At 38.0% G+C, this 21,249-nt stretch overlaps 1 protein-coding gene and 1 long non-coding RNA gene across 3 annotated transcripts in view; one reads left to right on the forward strand and one right to left on the reverse strand.

The window, feature by feature from the left end:
• Positions 1 to 21,249, reverse strand: part of BST1 (bone marrow stromal cell antigen 1) — a 94,609-nt gene that overhangs the window by 63,444 nt on the left and 9,916 nt on the right. The gene's annotated exons all lie outside the window — the stretch shown is intronic.
• LOC103884235 lies at positions 170 to 17,832 on the forward strand. Of its 2 annotated transcripts, none has more exons than XR_001902354.3 (4): positions 170 to 283; positions 1,730 to 1,870; positions 3,209 to 3,253; positions 16,927 to 17,832. It is a non-coding gene; the product is annotated as an uncharacterized LOC103884235 (long non-coding RNA). The 2 variants fall into 2 exon arrangements; XR_646761.4 differs by having other exon boundaries at positions 243 to 356.

Here is a 21,249-nt window from a genome sequence, read left to right on the forward strand (position 1 = left end):
CCTCCTCTCGCGGGAGTTATTTGAATGCCTGCGCGGTAACGACTCCCTAGGGGCCTGGGGCCCTCTGACAAGAAGCCTGAGGAGACGCCGCGGAGAGCTCTGCGTCTGGATTGGTGGGCGGGTCGGCTGTAGCTGAACGCCGACAGGGCTTGTCCGGACAGAGTCCCAGAGCCATGGGAGCGTTAAGAGACTGCTGCGGATTAAGGAGGCCTTTCGGCTGGCGCAGCAGCCGCACCACAACCAGGCGAAGCTGGTGGTGGCGCTGAAGCGCTCCTGCGGCGGGGTAAGCGCTCCCGGCCCGCGCCCGCCCCAGCCCAGACCTGGCGGGGCAAGGACGCTGGTTCATACACTCCAAGGTGATTTTCACAGTCTTTGTGGAAGAGTTAGAGAATTTTGAACTTTGATATCATTTCACCTATTTACTTCTTTAGAGAATAGCATTGTGTTTAATAATCATAGTATTAGTGTGCGACTCTTTCAGTTAGCAGGTCATTGGTTTTTTAACATAAACCTGCATTTCATTACATAGATTTAAATATGTATGTATATTTCTGTCCTCTAATAATTGTAACAAAGCACATTTCTTGGTCATTAACGAGATAGGTTCGTGCAAATAAGTGCATCTTTGTCACAAACCAAGTATTTTTCTGGAGTTTTTATATATATGTGTGTGTGTGTGTGTGTGTATATATGAGACAAAAAAATACATATATAAAGGAGAATATATACTTATATATTTATAATATATACTTTATTTTTTGGTTTGACATATATATGTCATATATATGGTTTTTTTGTAATTCTACCTTAAAGAAACAGGGAAACAAATGTTAGATACCGAAGCTTGAATTTCAACTCTGAAACTTAATGCGACTTTATCAGCATTTTTCTTCCTCAAGCTACTTACTTCTTGTAGGATTACACAGTCAAATTTTTAAAAAATTTTGATTCTCCCACTGGATTTTTTTTTTTTTTTTTGAGAGGGAGTCTCACTCTCGCCCAGGCTGGAGTGTAGTGGCACAACCTTGGCTCACTGCAACCTCCGCCTCCCAGTTCAAGCGATGCTCCTGCCTCAGCCTCCCGAGTGGCTGGAATTACAGGTGCCCGCCACCACGCCCGGCTGATTTTCGTATTTTTAGTAGAGACGAGGTTTCACCATGTTGGCCAGGCTGGTCTTGAACTCCTGACCTCAGGTGATCCATCCGCCTGGGCCTCCCAAAGTGCTGGGATTACAGGGGTGAGCCACCACACCCAGCCTCTCCCACTGGATTTTTAAAGCTTTTAATCAAAAGATTAGCAAATATTTATTTTACATGGCTCAAACTACATGAAAAGAAATGCAGCGAGAAACACTTCCTAGTCTCTGTACAGTACCATTTCTAATAGTCTTCAACGGGTAATCATTTTAAATTAGTTTCTTATTTATCCTTCCGGTCTTCATGCAGAGATACAAGCAGATGAGAATATACAGTCTCATTTCGCTGGGTCTGTCCTTCAGTATTTTCTGCACTGTTCATGTTTTTTTTTTTTTTCCCCCGTTTTACTGTATATTCTGGATATTCCTCCTTATCAGTATTCAATTAAACTTATTTTTTCTGTCACATACTCCATTTTGTAGATATACTCCAGTTTATACAGTAAATCACACATAGGTGGACACTTGACGTTTCCAGTCTTTAGATATTAGAAACAATTGTTCAGTGAATACATGTCATTTCTACATTTGCAGGGGTAACTGTCAGATTCTGAAAAGAATTAAAGAGTTGCTGGATCCAAGAGGAAATGTGTTTGCAAATATGATAGATATTTACAATTGTCCTTCATGGAGTGATCCGTTCTACACTCCTATCGGCAGAGAAGAGCATGAGAGGTATTGCTTTTTTTTTGTGGGGGATGGGGGTGTGGGATTGGAAAGAACAGGAATATAATTGGGATTTTTTGATAGATAAGTAAAATCCTGAAAAGTTTGGGAATATGAGTTAGAATGATAAAATGTTTAACAAAAACAAATCGTTGTGTGATAGCTTAATTTTAAAAAGCAGTGTTGAATTGGGACCATTGGGTGTTGGGTTTTTTCTTTTTTTGTTGTTGTTCCTGAACTGTACCTGTAGCACATTTCTCCAGATAGATTCAAGGATGTTTAGAAAAATCAAAATCTCTTGTGATCAAAATCTGTGCCACCTTGCTCCATGACAGAAGCAATTCGAAAACAAGAGACTTGGGTAAATATTACCCAGGTTTATTTTTCTCAGTTTTTCTACTGGATGGATAATTAATAATTATTAAAGAGTAGAGATTTTAGCCCGGCACGGTAGCTCACGCCTGTAATCCTAGCACTTTGAGAGGCTGAAGCGGGCAGATCATGAGATCAGGAGATCCTGACCAACATGGTGAAACCCTGTCTCTACTAAAAATACAAAAATTAGCTGGATGTGGTGCCAGCTACTCAGGAGGCTGAGGCAGGAGAATCGCTTGAACCCAGGAGGCAGAGGTTGCAGTAAGCCGAAATCACGCCACTGCACTCCAGCCTGGTGAGAGTGAAATTGTTAAGATTCTTGAGAGTTATGATAGTGTTAGGGACAGAGACTTTTATCAGTGTAATTTGTGAAGGGTTTGTTTTTTATTTCTGCTGGCCAGTAAAACAGTTTTTTAAGAGGCATTTGTTCATTGTATCAATTAAGCTATGATGATCTGCAAATACGAACCAACAGTAGAGTGAGAAACAGAATTTGCAGCAGTTTGTTATGTCATTTAACCAAACAGAAGGAAGATAAAGAGAAAAATGAAGACAGTGACATTTCAAACAAAAGGACCTTATACATATTTTTCTGTAGGCTAAAATAAGATTATAATTAAAAGCTGATTTGTTAGGTAATAGTAGCTTACATTTAAAATAAAATTATAAGAAACCAATTTTAGGTAAATAAATTAATGCCCTACCTAGGAAGGAATGCAAAAGATCATTTTTTTTGGTCAAAAAGTTGTTGCATTCTTGTTATTTAGCAAATATTTCAGACAAGGACTATTTTGAGACTATATAAATGTGTATTTAGTATACCTATGCATGAAAGTAGCATTGTAGCTTTTCTTAGTTTGCATGAATTGTAGCCCCTTTTGAGTTATTAAAGTCTTCATTCTGAACTTGGGGAAAATCAAGCAGTTGTTATAATGCCACTTGGGAATAAGTTTTCGTTTGTTTTTGTTTCAGTACTGTGGTAAACAGCAATGAAGTTTTTGATGTGCCAAATTCTGAGTAAGTTATTGGGAAATAAGCCAGAAAATGCCCAGATTGATAATGTTTTGTGTAAAAAATTAATGAAGCCATTCTTATTTGATTGAAAGATAAAATTGCAAATGAGAGAATCCAGGCAATCCTGCCTCTTTTGAGACTTAAGACCTATGAATAATGACTTGTCCCATAAGTTAAAAAGTATGTGCAACTCCATAGTTTTTTTGTTTGATTTTTAAATTCACATTAGTTGAATTATTCCTATTAAATATGTCATTTATGAGGAAAGAAAGTATGTATGAAACACACCCACCTACCCATTTAGTGATACATCATTCCAATAGCAATTCCCTGACACCAGCTGGATGTCCTACAATGCAATTCAATTTTGATAGTAATTGCCTGAAGTTAGCACAGATGCCACAGGTTAAGTGCTCAGTCCCACAAGACTGCCTCCATTTCACATGCCCGGCCACAAGTCTCAGGTATTCCCAACCTACTTGGACTTCTTCCAGGCTGACCCCATATTTGGGCATTCCCATGACCTACCCCCCAGGTTTGATAATTTGCTAGAATGACTCACAGAACTTAGGAAAGCGCTATTTTACTACTACAGTTTTTGTGTAAAGGATACAACTCGAGAACAGCCAAATGGAAGAGACACATCGGGGAAGGTATGGGGGACAGAGGATGCAAAACTTTCATGTCCTCTTTGTGTGTGCCACCCTCCCAGCACATTAATGTGTTTGGAAGCCCCTTAAGCCAGATGGTTTCAAAGTTTTTATATGGGGTTTCATTGATCAGACATGATTCATTAATCATTAATCACTAGTCACTTATTTGAACTCAGTCTCCAGTTCTTCTCTCCTTGTCAGAGATAGTGAGATGGGCTAAAAGTTTCAGTCCTATAAATACCTAGTTGGTTTTTCTGGTAACCAACCTCCATCCTGAAGATACCTAGGGTCCCTCTCTATCTCCCAACCCTTATGAGTCATCTCATTAACATAAACTCAGGTATAACTGAAAGGGATACATTATGAAGTATAAAAGACACCTCCTATCAGGAAATTGTAAGGGTTTTAGGAGCTTCCGGGAACCAAGGACAAAGAATAAATATATTTTTTTATTATACCACAGAAGAGTAATAAGATGAACATATATACCCAGCATCCAAATTAAGAAACATAACATAAAGGTATCTTTTAAGCCTCTTGTGTTCCTTTGTGAATATATTTCCCCTCCTTCCCAGGGGAAACCATCATCTTGAATTTCATGTTATCTATTACCTTGCTTGTCTTCAGAGTTTATTATAGTTTTAAGGCTGTCTAGCGGTATATCCGAAATAAGCCTCTTTTTGACCTTAATATAAATGGAGTTGTATTGCATGTATGCTTTCCATGGTTTATTTTGTTAATAAATATAGAACATATCATTTGTTAGATAATTATATTGGGCTGTTAGTGACTACTTTTTTTGTCTTTTTGTTTTCTTAAGATTTTGTTCTTAGGTTCGAGAATTTCATTTCCTTAACATGGACTAGTGATATATTAGGTAATGTGTACTTAATAGAATTGAAAATCATACTTTAATATACACAAAAGTAAAGAATTGTATAATGAACCCAACAACCCAACACCTAGCTCCAACCATTATCAAGTCCCCCCCTTCCCCCTACCGTAATACTTATTCACATATACACGCACTCTACCCTTCTGTCAGCCAGAACTATTTTGAAGAAAATGTATGACGCTGTAACATTTTTATCTAATATCTAATATTGAGTGTTAGGATTTTTATAATTATTGCCAAAAAATGTTTTTAAACTTGTTTCTTTGAATTAGAAGCTAAACTATGTCCACATATTTCATTTTATTGATATATCTTTGTCTCTCTTAATATATAACAGAGTCCCCCTTTTTTTTGTTGACATTTATTTGTTGTAGAGGTTAGGTCATTTGTCTGATTGAATTTCCCATATTCAGGATCTGGCTGTTCCCATCCTCATACAATCATTCAACCTATTCTCTCATGTTTATTTTCTGTAAACTAATAGTAAAATTTAGGTGCTTGATTAGGTTCAGGTTTGACTACTTGGGCGCAAGGGCAAAAATACTACTTATGTGGTAGTTTATAAACATCCTATTGCATCATACCAGGAGGTTAAAGGCTTCAATAATATTTTCGAAACAGTGTCCTAATATATATGGATTAAGGATTATAGAGCAATAATGCATAATTTCCATAAGCCGTGTTCTGCTATAGTCATATCTCCTCTAACCTCCTTTCTGGTTTTAGATGGAGAAACTAAGTATTTGCCAAAGGTCAGACAGCTAATTTAATAGTAAAAGTAGGGCTCTTTTTCACCTTTTGCCCCTTTTAAAATTTTGTCTCATAAGCCTTTGATATCTGTGGATCAGAAAGAATTCTGTTTGATGTAGTCAGAATAGCATTTCTGCCTATTCAACTAGAACAGGAGTTTTGGCCGGGTGCGGTGGCTCACGCCTGTAATCCCAGCACTTTGGGAGGCTGAGGCAGGCGGATCATCTGAGGTCAGAAGTTTGAGACTAGCTTGGTTAACATGGTGAAACCCCATTTCTACTAAAAATACAAAAAATTATCGGGGCGTGGTGGCGGGCGCCCGTAATCCCAGCTACTTGGTAGCCTGAGGCAGGAGAATTGCTCAAACCTGGGAGGCAGAGGTTGCAGTGAGCCGAGATGGCGCCATTGCACTCCAGCTTGGGCAGCAACAGCAAAACTCCGCCTCAAAAAGAAACAAACAAACAAACAAAAAACAGAATAGGAGTTTTGTGACTGAGAAGTTAAGACATAGTGAAGGTTCATCTCCTTGAGTGGTTCTGTTTTTGCACTGCCTGTGTGGTAGCTGAAACTTAAGTTTGAAAGCAATAGTTAGAGGGGTTAGATAGGATCTAAGCCTGAAGCCTGGTAAATCCAGGATAGGAACAATGCAAGAAAATCTTTATAGACTATAATAGTAGTTGGTCATTTAGTTCTAAATAATTTTTATTTGTGGTACTTATTCACCTCATTTTTAGATACTAGTATGCTTTGCTCGCCGTGTTAATTTCTACTTGTCTTATAAATGTTAAGTGTAAATTAATCTTAATTTGAAGAAAATGAATTATGGAACAAAATATAGGAAGTGAAAACTAGAGGGAGGTAGCTTTCCTCTATAAGTTATGTGACTTAACATAAAAAATCAATGATGTGGAAAAATCTTCTACAAGCCTGGTTAGACATCACAGAAATACCTTATGGTTGCTTAATCTGTTTGATGCATAAAGTGTTTTGTAGTGGCAGACGCACTGCTTTTTTTTCTTGTGATTCCTAGTGAACTGATGGGAATTTCTGCAAACAATGATTGTAGGTATATGACAAATTAATTTATCATTAAAAGCCATAACTGGCCGGGCATGGTGGCTCATGCCTGTAATCCCAGCACTTTGGGAGGCCAAGGTGACCGATCATGAGCTCAGGAGATTGAGACCACCCTGGCTAACATGGTGAAACCCTGTCTCTACTAAAAATACAAAAAATTAGCTGAGCATAGCGGCACGCGCCTGTAGTCCCAGCTACTCCAGAGGCTAAGGCAGGAGAATAGTGTGAACGTGGGAGGTGGAGCTTGCAGTGAGCCAACATCACACCACTGCACTCCAGCCTGGGCAACAGAGCGAGACTCTGTCTCAAAAAAAACAAAAAAAATATAACATTGATAATCTTCTAAGATGAAAGAAATGAGTTGATAAGGAGAAAAGGTTTTAAGATTAAAATGAAAGTTTCATGAATAACTTTATTTTGTAAGGAAAAAAGTTATGATTACATATAATTTCACTAATTTTTAAATGTAAAATGGAGAAATAATCCCAGATAAATAACAATATAATAAAAATTGGGGAACATTTTATTTAATGTGATGAGTGTGCTATGTATTCATAAGTTTATTTCAGTTTGGGATCTCAAGTGCAGTTCTCACATACCTGGTGCAGTGTTAACTCTGTTTCTTTGTTACTACATTCATTCTACTTAGCAATGAACAATCCTGTTTCCTCCAAAAGAATGATACATCATTATGACATAGGGCTAGAAAGTTTTAAAAAAAATATACATTTGATGTTTCATAATCATTCTTTAATATTTACAAAGAAGTAAGCTATAATATTTCCTATTCTTCAGGCACCAAGTATAAATCAGTTTTTGATTCAGAGTGGTGGAAAACAAATCTATCCAGTTTTTTTCTTGAATGCATCAATTTTTGTTCTGGGTGTAATGGTTAAAAGTTTGAGACAGGCCAGAAACAATAAAAAATGGACAAAATATATAAAACAATGTTTTCTAAGATATTGGATATCAGGCAATGAAGGACAGTGAAGCTTGATCAACAGGAAACAAAGTGAGTCCTATGTTTGCCTCAGTTTAGTGCCTTGGGAGAATTTCTAAGCCATAGTACAAGGAGAGAGGAACATATTAGCCTGGTGGAATCCCTCTGTTGATAGATCCCAGAGCCTGGTGAGACCAATGCAGCCAGAGTTTGCTAGAAGGGAGAAAGCTGCATAGAGAGAGAATTCTCGTGGTCTGGAATGAATCTCTCCTGATTCTTCAGGTAAGTATTGACCACTGCATGTGAGGAAATGACCTGAGGCCAAGGAAAGGATCATCCAAAAATACTACAGTACAGTCTTGGATCACATAAAGACATTTTGTTCAATGATGGACTGCATAAGATTATAATGGGGCTGGAAAATTCCTACCACCTACCTAGTGATGTCATAGATCTCAATCATGATGTCTTATGTGTCTGTGGTGATGCTGGTCTACTGTCTTGCTGATAATATTATCTTTTTTTTTTTTTTTTTTTTTTTAGATGAGGTCTCACTCTGTTGCCCAGGGTGCAGTACAGTAGTGCAATCTTGGCTCACTGCAGCCTCAACCTTCTGGGCTCTGGTGATCCCCCACCTCAGCCTCCCAAGTAGCTGGGACTACAGGCACGTGCCACCATGCCCGGCTAATTTTTTGTATTTTTTGTAGAGACGGGATTTTGCCATGTTGTCCAGGCTGGTTTCAAACTTGTGGGCTCAAGTGATCTGGCTACCTTGGCCTCCCAAAGTGCTGGGGTTACAGGTGTGAGCCATTGCACCTGCCCTATTGTTATTTTAGAGTATACTTTTTCTACTTATATATTTTTTCAGAAGTTTACCGTAAAACAACTTCAGGCAGATCCTTCAAAGTATTACAGAAGAAGGCATTGTTGTCATAGATGACAGCTTTGTGCATGTTACTGCCCTTGAAGACCTTCCCATGGGACAAAATCTGGAAGTGGAAGACAGTGATATTGTTGATTGTGACCCTGTGTAAGTCTAGGCTAATGTGTATGTATTTGTGTCTCGTAAAAATAAAGTTTTAAATACAGTTTATAAAATAAGGATATAAAAATTATTTTTATACAGCTGTACAACATGTATTTTAAGCTAAATGTTATTACAAGAGAGTCAAAAAGTTAATTAAAAAAATTTTTTTAAGTTTATAAAATAAAAATTTACTATTGAAGAAAAACATTTTAAAAATAAATTTAATGTGTTTAAGCCTAAGTGTGCAGTGTTTATAAAGTCTACAGTAGTGTTATAATAATGTCCTAGGCCTTCATATTCACTCACCACTCACTGACTTACCTGGAACAACTTCTAGTCCCGCAAGCTCCATTCATGGTAAGTGCCCTTTACGGGTATACCATTTTATCTTTCATACTGTATTTTTACTATACCTTTTGTATGTTTAGATACAAAAATACCATGTGTGACAAATTCAGTATGGTAACTGAATGCTGTACAGGTTTGTAGCCTAGAAGCTATAGGCAGTGCCATATAGCCTAGGTGTGTAGTAGGCTGTGCCATCCAGGTTTGTGTAAGTACTCTATCATGGTTACATAATGATGAAATTACTTAAAGGTGCATTCCTCAGAACATATCTCTGTCATTAAGCAACACATGACTATAATTGTGTTGTGTTCAGAGACAGCTGGGAATATTGGCTGTTTCCACAAGACAGACTCGAAAGCCTCATTCATGGAGCATTGGGTAGAGTACATACAATGGGTCTTGCCTCAGTTGTGGGAAACAGCCCTAGCCTGAACACTGTCCCTGTTCTGCCTAAAAAGCGTTTAAAGCAAGGCCTGAAAGCATCAAACTATTTCTAAGGAGCTTAACTGAATTCTAGAACAAACCTCAAGATTTATAGGGATACAAAAACATCCAGCACCTAGAAAGGTAAAATCCACAGTGTCATCTCCAAACTAGCAAGGATACAAATAAGCAGTAAAATAGGACCCATAATGAGACAAAAAGTGACATGTTAGAATTCGGACAGTATTCCATATGTTCAAAAAGTTAGGTAGGGGCCTGGAAGATAGATGCCAATCCAACTTCTAGAGATGAAAACTGCAATGTGTGAAATGTAAAACATATTGTGTGGGATTAATGGCAGATTGCACATTGTGGAAGAAAGGATTCATGAGTTTGAAGAAGACATAGCAATAGAAACAAATCAAAGTCACACCAAAAAAATAGTCTATCAGTGAGCTGTACACAAGTTTAAGCACCCTAGTGTGTAATGGGAGTAGGGGAAGGGAGCATACAAAGTATTTGAAGAAATGATAGCTTAAAAGTTTGATAGAAACCATAAACCCAGAGATTCAAGAAGATATGAACTCCAAGCACAAGAAGCATAAAAAACCCATACTACCCAGGCGTGGTGGCTCATGCTTGTAATTCCAACACTTTGAGAGGCTGAGGCAGGAGGATTGCTTTGAGGCTGGGTGTTTGAGACTAGCCTGGGCAACGTGGAGAGACCCTGTCTCTTACACAAAAACCCAAACCAGAGTACACCATAATCAAATTGTTTAATACCAATGATAAAGATAAAATCTTAAATGGACTGGCGGCAAAAAGGTACTGTTTTCAAGTGACTTGGAAATAGTTACAAAGGTGAGAAGTTAGATTTCTTAAAGGGAACAATTTGAGAAGCCAGTAGAGCAACATATTTCAAGTACAGAACAGAGAAAAACCCTGTCAACCTAAAATTATGTGCCCAGGCCAGGTGCGGTGACTCACGCCTGTAATCCCAGCACTTTGGAAGGCTGAGGCTGGCAAATCACTTGAGGTCAGGAGTTTGAGACCAGCCTGGCCAACATGGAGAAGCCCCATCTCTACTAAAAATGCAAAAAGTAGCTGGGTGTGGTGGTAGGCACCTGTAATCCCAGCTACTCAGGAGGCTGAGGCAGGAGAATCACTTGAACCCAGAAGGCAGAGGTTATAGTGAGCTGAGATCACGCCACTGCATTCCAGCCTGGGCGACAGAGGGAGACTTGGTCTCAAAAAAAAAAAAAAAAAAAAAGTCTATGCCCAGAGAAAATATCTTTGAAATAAAAAAGCAGCATACTTTTTCAGACAAGAGCTGAAAGGATTCATCAGTAGATGTGTAGTACAAGAAATGTTAAAGGAAGTTAAGTAAGGCAGGTAGAAATACACTAGGGACCCATGGTCTGCAAGCTGCTGTTTGACTGCCTGCAGGCTAAGAAAGTTTTGTTTTGTTTTTTTTTTCCTTTTTTCAAGGGTTATAAAAGAAAACCAAAAATAACTCCTGATGTTGCCCACTGTTTCTTTTGTGGGGGGAGGGGGAAAAGGGGCAGGGGACATACAACTGCCTTCAGTTGAGAACCACTGGCTATATATGCATCCCAGTTAAAAGCTAGAGGTTGTTGCATTGGATAAAACAAGATCCAATTTTATGCCTCTTATAAGGCACACACTTTAAACGTAAATACCCAAATAGGTTAAAAGGTTGAAAAAAGATACCGTGGTAACACCAATTAAAGCTGGAATGTCTGTATTATTAGACAAAGCAGATTCTAGAGCAAAGAATATTGCCAAGGATGAAGAATGCAAAACGTAGCAACCACTGGAAAATACTTTGACAGTTTCTTGTAAAGTTAAACATGCATCTATCATATATATGATCTAGCCATTCTACCTCTAGGTATTTACCCAAGAGAAAATGAAATATTTGTTCATGCAAAGACAAATGTCCATTGTAGCTCTATTTGTAATGACCAAAATTTAGAAACAACCAAAGTGCCTATCAAGTGAATAAACTGGAATACAATGGAACACATATGAGAATACTACTCAGCAATGAAAAGGAATGAACTGTTGATACGCATGTGCAATTCATTTCAAGTATACCTCCATAAAGCTTGTATAAGCTTGAGTCAGGAAGTGAGATAATACAGTAGCTCTGATTTTATTTTATTTCAAAATTTCTATTATAATGTCCTTTTCTATATGTTGCAAAATTTTGGGAGCATGTAGTACCTAGGGTGATTACTGCCTTTAACAATAATGTCTTTTGGAACCCTTGGATAAGTTGGAATGTTGAAATCCCTGTAATTATAAATATAGTTCATAAAAAATGCTGAAAATATCAGTAAGATATGTGGTATTATTAGGTATTGTCTTTGAAAATGTTTGCCAAATAGTAATTGCTTTTCAATAAGAAAATAAGTACTGACCAAGGAGTATTGAGTATTTAATAAAAATAACTTTTCATAATGTAAAATCAGCAGACTGTCTTTGGATGCCAGAGTTTTGTTGCATTTTCTGTGGGCTGATGATCATTGATGCCAGGTCTTGGGTAAAAAGAGAGTATTTATTACCATTCTTTCTACTTTTATGTTTGAAATTTTTTATCATAAAGCTTTTTTTTTTTTTTTTGAGATAAGGTCTCTGTTGCCCAGGCTGGAATGCAGTAGCACAACATTTAAAAAAATTTATATTATCTAGCAATAGATATTCTATTCCTGAAAATACATTTCTGTTGTCTGATATATAATGACATTCTGTTAACAAAACACTGCATATATGATGGTGGTCCCATGAAGTAATACTGTATTCTTACTGTACCTTTCCTAGTTTTGAATACATTTAGATACAGAAATACTTAACCATCGTGTTACAATTGCCTACAGTAAAGTGACATGCTGTACTGGTTTGTAGCCCAGGAGCAAGAGGCTATATTTATAGCCGAAGTATGTAGTAGGCTATACCATCTGGGTTTGTGTAAGTATGCTCAGATGTTTGGGCAGTGACAATCGCCTAATGACACATTTCTCAAAATGTATCCTGTTGTTAAGTAACAAATACTTAACTGTATATCTAATTCAGTTGTGTCTGAGGTTATATTTAAACAACATGGTGTATCCTGTACTAACGGATCTTCCTACATTTCTCTACAAGTGTTATGCAGCTTATTTTCAACGAGGTGGATTATGAAGTCTGTACAGACTTATAGTAAATATTGCTTCCAAATGTTCTGCAGTGGTAAAAAGTAAATAAGCTACTGTGTTGTCACTCTGGATAGTTTTTAATTAATTAGCTGAGATTTAAAGTTGTACATATCATATCCAGACATATTAGAAGAAAATACATGAGTTGTTTTCACTCCTCAGCAAATGTTTCACTCCTCAGCAAATGTAAAAGAACAGAAATTATAACAAACTGTCTCTCAGACCACAGTGCAATCAAACTAGAACTCAGGACTAAGAAACTCAATCAAAACCGCCAACTACATGGAAACTGAACAACCTGTCTTGAATGACTACTGGGTACATAACGAATGAAGGCAGAAATAAAGATGTTCTTTGAAACCAATGAGATACAACATACCACAGGATACAACATTTGGACACATTTAAAGCAGTGTAGAGGGAAATTTATAGCACCAAATGCCCACAAGAGAAAGCAGGAAAGATCAAAAATTGACACTCTAACACGAATTAAAAAGAACTAGAGAAGCAAGAGCAAACACATTCAAAAGCTAGCAGAAGGTACAAGAAATAACTAAGATCAGAGCAGAACTGAAGGAGAGAGAGACACAAAACCCTCCAAAAAATCAATAATGAATCCAGGGAGTTGGTTTTGAAAAAGATCAACAAATTGACAGACCACTAGCAAGATTAATAAAGAAGAAAAAGAGAGAAGAATCAAATCGACGAATTAAAAAATGAGATAAAGGATATCACCAACGAACCCACAGAAATACAAAATCACCATCAGAGAATACTATAAACACCTCTACTCAAATAAACTGGAAAACCTAGAAGAAATGGATAATTTCTGACACTTACAGTCTTCAAGACTAAACTAGGAAGAAGTTGAATCCTGAATAGACCAATAGTAGGCTCTGAAATTGAGGCAATTAATAGCCTACCAACCAAAGTCCAGGACCAGATGGATTCACAGCTGAATTCCTACCAGAGGTATAAGGAGGAGTTGGTACCATTCCTTCTGAAACTATTCCAATCAATAGAAAAGAGGGAATCCTCCCCTAACTCCATTTTATGAGGCCAACATCATCCTGATACCAAAGCCTGGCAGAGACAAAATAAAAAAGAGAATTTTTAGACCAATATCCCTGATGAACATCGATGCAAAAAATCCTCAATAAAAATACTGGCAAACCGGATTCAACAACACATCAAAAGCTTATCCAATTCATGATCAAGTGGGCTTCATCCCTGGGATGCAAGGTTGGTTCAACATTCAAATCAATAAAACATAATCCAAAGCATATAAACAGAACCAAAGACAAGAACCACATGATTATCTCAATAGATGCAGAAAAGGCTTTGACAAAATTCAACAGCCCTTCATGCTAAAAACGCCAATAAATTCGGGTATTGATGGAACGTATCTCAAAATAATAAGAGCTATTTATGACAAACCCACAGCCAATATCATACTGAATGGGCAAAACTGGAAAATTCCCTTGAAAACTGGCACAAGACAGGATGCCCTCTCTCACCAATTCCTATTCAACATAAAAGGTTAAAGTTCTGAATAGTAAATAGGGCAAGAGAAAGAAATCAGGGTATTCAGTTAGGAAAAAGAAGAAGTCAAATTGTCCCCTTGCTCTTGGCAGGACATTACGATTGCATATTTAGAAAACCCCATCGCTCTGCTCCAAAATCTCCTTAAGCTGATAAACAACTTCAGCAAAGTCTCAGGATACAAAATTAATGCAAAAATCACAAAGCATCTTTGCCACACCAATAACAGACAAACACAGAGCCAAATCATGAATGAACTTCCATTCAAGAATTGCTTCCAAAGAGTAACAAAACACCTAGGAACTAACTTACAAGGGATGTAAAGGACTCCTTCAAGAGAACTACAAACCACTGCTCAGTGAAATAAAAAGAGGACACAAACAAAATGGAAGAACATACCATGCTCATGGATAGGAAGAATCAATATCGTGAAATGGCCATACTCGCCCAAGGTAATTATAGATTCAATGCCATCCCCATCAAGCTACCAATGAGTTTCTTCACGTGAATTGGAAAACTGCTGAAGTTCATATGGAACCAAAAAAGAGCCCGCGATCAAGACAATCCTAAGTCAAAAGAACAAAGCTGGAGGCCACGCTACCTGACTTCAAACTATACTACAAAGCTTACAGTAATCCAAAACAGCATGGTAATTGGTACCAAACAGAGATATAGGACTAATGGAACAGAACAGAGTCCTCAGAAATAATACCACATCTACAGCCATCTGATCTTGACAAACTTGAGAAAACAAGAAATGGGGAAAGGATTCCCTATTTAATAAAATGGTGCTGGGAAAATTGGCTAGCCAAGGCAGAAAGCTGAAACTGGATCCTTCCTTACCTCCTTATACGTAAAATTAATCCAAGACGCATTTAGAGACTTAAAATGTTAGGACCTATCACCATAAAAAATCCTCTGCAGGAAACCCAGTAGTACCATTCAGGACATAGGTACGGCAAAGACTTGGCGTCTAAAACACTAAAAGCAACGGCAGCAAAGCCAAAATCTGACAAATGGGATCTTAATTAAAACTAAAGAGCTTCTGCACAGCAAAAAGAAACTACCATCATGAACAGGCAACCTACAGAATGGGAGAAAAATTTTGCAATCTACTCTATCTGACAAAGGGCTAATATCCAGAACCTACAAAAGAACTCCCAAAACAAATTGCTAAGAAAACAAACAACCACCCAAAAGTGGGAAGAAAATGCATTCTCAAAAGAAGATATCTCCATACAGCCATCAGACATGCAGCTCTACCTGCCCACTGGCCATCAGGAGAAATGCAAATCAAAACCACAACAGATACCATCTCACACCAGTTGTAATGGCTGACCATTAAAAAGTCAGGAATAGGTGCTGGAGAGGGATGTGGAGAACAGGGAACACTTTTACACTGTTGGTAATGTAAACTAGTTCAACCATTAAGTGGAAAACAGGCATGATTCCTCAAGGATCTAGAACTAGAAAATGATATGACCCAGCCATCCCATTACTGGGGATATAAATTCAAAGGATTATAAATCATGCTGCTCTCTAAAGACACATGCACACGATAAGCTATTGCAGCACTATTCACAATAGCAAAGACTTGAATCAACCCAAATGTCCATCAGTGACAGATTGATTAAGAAAAATGTGGCACATATACACCAAGGGAATACTATGCAGCCATAAAAAGGATGAGTCAAGGCCCCCTTTGTAGGGACATGGATGCAGCTGGAAACCATCAATTTTAGCAAACCATCACAAGAACAGAAAACCAAACACCGTGATGTTCTCACTCATAGGTGGAACTGAACAAATGAGATCACTTGACCTGTAGGGAACATCACACACCGGGCCTATCATGGGAGTGGGGAGGAGGGAGGGATTACTGGGGAGTTATACCTGATGTAAATGACGAGTTGATGGGTGCAGCAGACCAACATGGCACAAGGCATACATATAACAAAACCCAGGCATCGCTATATGCACATGTACCCTACAACTTAAAGTATAATAATAATAAATAAATTAAAAAAAAAGAAAATACATGAGTTGTTTTCTGTCTCACAATATGCTTTAATGATGATAATAAGGCTTTATCCCTAACAATAGTGCAATAACTAAGAAATTAGTCTGGGAACTTGAATGTATTTTTTTCCTTTGTCAATAAGTTCAGCTTCTTGTGTCCAAATAGCTTTTTTAATTTTGAAGATTTTATGCCTTTATTTCAAGAATACCATTGACACATTTGATAAATGCACATATTAAATTAACTTCATTATAATCTTTTATACTTTTTTTTTTCTTTTTAGAATGTGATTTGTATGATGTTGGCTGTTGTTTGAAATAAACAAAAGAACAATACAAAAACCAAGTACAAAAAAAATTTAAAAATGTGATTTGAATAAAGTCAAAATTTGCTTTTAAAAACTCAACACCTTTCTCTGTTTTGTCACTTATTTTACATCCCAGATCCAGCAGTTGAACTTGAGTGGTTTTTACTTCACCATTCTTGATTATCTTTATTTTTAAAAATGTGGTTCAAGTGTAATTTGTAGTTGGATTAAAATGTTACAAGTTATAAATTCGAAAATACCATACTAGATAATGTGTTTTGACAAATGAACTGACCATTTACAACTGATACTTTTTTTTGTCTTTATACTTCTGTTAGTAGCAGATGAAATCCTTCACACATGAAGTCACAAATAATTGAATTTTATTAAGCAAAATTTTAAGTGTTACAATCATTGGCTTTTCAATTAAGTTGATAGTTAAATTGACTATCTGTTTTTGTTTGTTTGTTTTTTAGCGATGGAGTTTTGCTCTTGTTGCCCACGCTGGAGTGCAATGGCATGATCTCGACTTACCGCAACCTCCAGCTCCCGAGTTCAAGTGATTCTCCTGCTACAACCTCCCAAGTAGCTGGGATTACAGGCGCCCGCCACCACGCCTGGCTAATTTTGTATTTTTAGTAGAAATGGGGTTTCTCCATGTTGGTCAGGCTAGTCTTGAACTCTCGACCTCAGGCGATCTGCCCACCTTGGCCTCCCAAAGTGCTGGGATTATAGGTGTGATAAATTGATCATCTTATACCAGGAAATCAAATGAGAAGACATCAGTAAAAATATTCTGGCCAACTCATGTTTTATTTATCATATCCTCTTCATTAATTGCTTCTCATAATGCCACAGTTTGTCATGGTATTTGTGGCAGCAGGCAAAGTCCTTGCTTAGACTTTGATTAAATTGCTGTGGCATTTTTCCATTAAAAAGATATTGTGGTTTCAATCTACAATTTGCCTGTGATCTGCGGGTTAAAAAAAAGAGCACTATACTATTCCATTTGATTCAGTGTTTTCAGATAATACATCATTTTGCTTAGTCTCATTTGGATGAAATGAATATTTCCAGATCTACATGTCAAATAAGAGGATACTACAACTTAGTATGTAACTCCTAAAAAATAGAAATTATTTAATATGAGTTAAACTTCAATTTTAACAGATGTTGAGTGCCTATATCATATGCCAAGCATTGGACTAGGTACTTGTACATGTTTTCTCATGGACTGCCATCAAGGTTAAAGAGGTTGCCCATGATCATGTGACTGTTTAGTGAAAGAGCCAAGAACCTAAGTACTACGACATGTATTCAGGTGCCCTTTGCACTGTCCCATGTTTCAAATCATTAAAGGTGGGATGCGATTTTCAAGATTATTTAATAGCTGCAATTTGTAATGGGTACAAATATGGTTTATAATGTTAACATTAAACTAGAAACTATGCAACATTTAGTAATTTTTAAATTATGATTATTTTGATTGATAATTTATAATTGTATACATTTATAAGATACAATGTGATGTTTTGATATATGTCTACAATGTGGAATGATTACATCAAGCTAATTAACACATCTAGCACTTCATTTGCCTATCTTTTTTTTTTATGGTGGGACATTTGAAATTTACTCTTGATTTAGTTTGTTGAGACAGGTGGCAGCTCTGTCACCCAGGCTGGAGTGCATTGTTAGGATCACAGCTCACTGTCACCTTGACCTCCCAGGCTCAAGCCTCAGCCTCCCAAGTAGCTGGAATCACAAGCACACACCACCATACCTGGCTAGTTTTTTTGATGTTTAGTAGAGACAAGGTCTCACTATGTTTCCCTGGCTTCTCTAAATATTCATTATTATTGACTGTAGTCACCCTGCTGTCCAATAGATCTCAGAACCTATTCCCCTTGTCTACCGGATACTTCACATCCTTTGATCAACAACTCATTCCCACCCCTACAGCCTCTGGTAACCATCATCCTCTCTTTACTTCTATGAGTTTAACTTTTTTAGATTCCACAAATGTGAGATCATGTGGTATGTGTCTTTCTGTGCCTCGTTTATACTAATTTCTTTTTAAATGAAGTTTATTTAATACCATTGAATGAAAACACTACCAGTATTTCAAACCATAATCTAGTCAGCAATTGGATGGGTACTACATTAATACTACATTCCCTAAAAGTCTTCAGTTTCACCAAAACCAACACAGCACAAAGCAACAAAAACTCATATTTATATTTTATTTTGTTTTTAGAGGCAGGGTCTTGCTCTGTCTCCCTGGCTGGAGTGCAGCGGCGCCATCATGGCTCATTGCAGGCTGGACCATCCTGGGCTCAAGCAATCTTCCCACCTCAGCCTCCTGAGTAGCTGGGACTACAGGCATGCACCACCATACCTGGCTAATTTTTTAACTTTTTTGTGGAGGTGGAGTCTCCTTATGTTGCCCAGGCTGGTTTGAACTCCTGGGCTCAAGTGATCCTTCTGCCTTGGCCTCCCAGATGCTTGGAGTATAGGTGTGAACCACCATGCCCAGTCCCAAAATTCATATTTTTAAACTGAAAAGCCAAATCACCCTAAAAGGTTTCTATTACAAGAACAAGATAAGGAAATGGTCATTAAAAAAAAAAAAAGGTGTCAGTAGGAAATTGAGGCAATTCTGTTTGTATGCATTTGGCCTCAAGGAAGTGATTCAGCTTCCTCTTGCATTAGCCCAAGGGTGTGGCTTATGGTCTTGGACAGTTCACTTGTGATCCAGATTCCTTTGGAGGGTGTCAGAACAGGTGCAGGTACACTAGTCATCGGATTCCTAACAACAACCAAATCCATCTCAGTTGAGAACCATGTATTTTACTGGGTTCTTTTTTCCCCTTAAATTGAATAATTTTGGTGTAGTTTTGGACTTGGGCCAGATACTCTCATCCTATGTTTGTGTTTCTTTTCTCAGATAAACTAGTTCTGCTCAACTAGCATAGAATTTTATTTTTTATTACATATTAAAAAACACATATTGGGCTCTAGTATGCACAATGCTCTAGGCGAGGCAGTGGAGTTGTGGAGAGGAGTGGGAAAGAGTGAAACAAATATAAGCTTGGTTATATTTGAATATTAGCTGTGGATGCTTTAGCATTCAAACAATTTTAGATACATCTCGCAAGTTTGTAAGGTAGTTCCAAATTAAGTTTTACTGAATTGGTTGGGGTAACTCCTGCAAGGGAGACCATCCTAAGGGTAGAAGAAATGAGCTGTACTAATAATAAGCCGTTGTTGGAGTGAAGGAGGGATTTTGATTATAGTGGTATGGCTGTACCTCAAGTTTGCCTTGACTAAGATCCCTGACACCATATCTGATGCCCAGGGAGGTAGGGGGCTCTAAGTAAATACGGTTGAAAGCTACTTCACATAAACATGAGTTGAAACAACCCGCCACTGGAACCCCTTTAACAATATGTCACAAGAAAGCCATTCTTTCCTACACTGGCAGCTAAGCTCATAATGGCTACCTGAAAATACAGGGTTCAAGGAAGAATGGGAGAGAGAGTGGCTCAGTTTTCATATGGGGTAGCAATGTAGCTGTAGTGGGAGTGAATTTATGACTGAGCACATGAAAAACATTTCTGATAATTCAGAAGCCCTTTGCATTAAGGGTAGGGAGATTTTGCTGAAGTTTAGGTTCTAAACTTCAACCTTAATGAATCATTAAGATTCACATATTAATGATATTGTGACCTCATTTGTACCTGTAGGCTGTTGGGGACTGCAGAAATAAGGGTTATATAAAGATGAGCAGGCCGGGAGTGGTGGCTCATGCCTGTAATCCCAGCACTTTGGGAGGCTGAGGTGGGCAGGTCCCCTGAAGTCAGGAGTTTAAGACTAGCCTGGGCAACATGGTGAAACCCCGCCTCTACTAAAAAATACAAAAATTAGCGGGGTGTGGTGTCAGGCGCCTGTAATCCCAGCTACTTGGGAGGCTGAGGCAGGAGAATTGTTTGAACCCGGGAGGCAGAGGTTGCAGTGAGCTGAGATTGCACCATTGCACTCCAGCCTGGGTGACAAGAGTGAAACTCTATCTCAGAAACAAAAAAAAAAGAGCAAAACTGTGTCCCCACCTTCAAAAAGGGCCCGCTTTGGTGGGAGGAAAAATGTTTGTGTCAATAAAATAAAAAGCAGTATATTCAACTTTATAAGTGAGGTACTGTAATAGGTACCTCATCGGACGACACGTAAGAGTGTCTGAGTCCTGTTCAATAGGAATTAGTGTGCCAATATGTTTTTAACTGAGCGAGAGTCATTAGATTTTTTGTTTTAGAAACATTGCTGGCTAGCTGGTTTGGTGCAAGGATTGAAATGAGAAGCTAAAAGCAGGGAAACTAGTAGTTCAAGCAGAAGGTAAGTAGGGCCCATACTAGGTCTGTATTAGTGTAAGCAGAGAAGGGGTGAATTAGAGATGTTTGAGAGGACTATGTGTCTTATTAAGATACTGAATGATGGAAAAACGAAAGCTTTTAAGATAACTCCAAAATCTCTAGAAGCAGTATTGTGTGTTTACCTAAAAAGATAGAAGCTCTGAAGCCAGACTGCCTAAGTTTGAATCTTGGCTCTGCTATTTCTTTTTCTTTTTTTTTTTTTTTTGAGCCCTTTGTAGCCCAGGCTGGAGTGCAGTGGCCTGATCTCAGCTCACTGCAAGCTCCGCCTCCCAGGTTCATGCCATTCTCCTGCCTCAGCCTCCCGAGTAGCTGGGACTACAGGCGCCCGCCACCACGCCCAGCTTTCAATTTTTGTATTTTAGTAGAGATGGG

Source organism: Papio anubis, chromosome 3 (genome assembly GCF_008728515.1).
Source record: "Papio anubis isolate 15944 chromosome 3, Panubis1.0, whole genome shotgun sequence".
Lineage (NCBI taxonomy): Eukaryota > Metazoa > Chordata > Mammalia > Primates > Cercopithecidae > Papio > Papio anubis.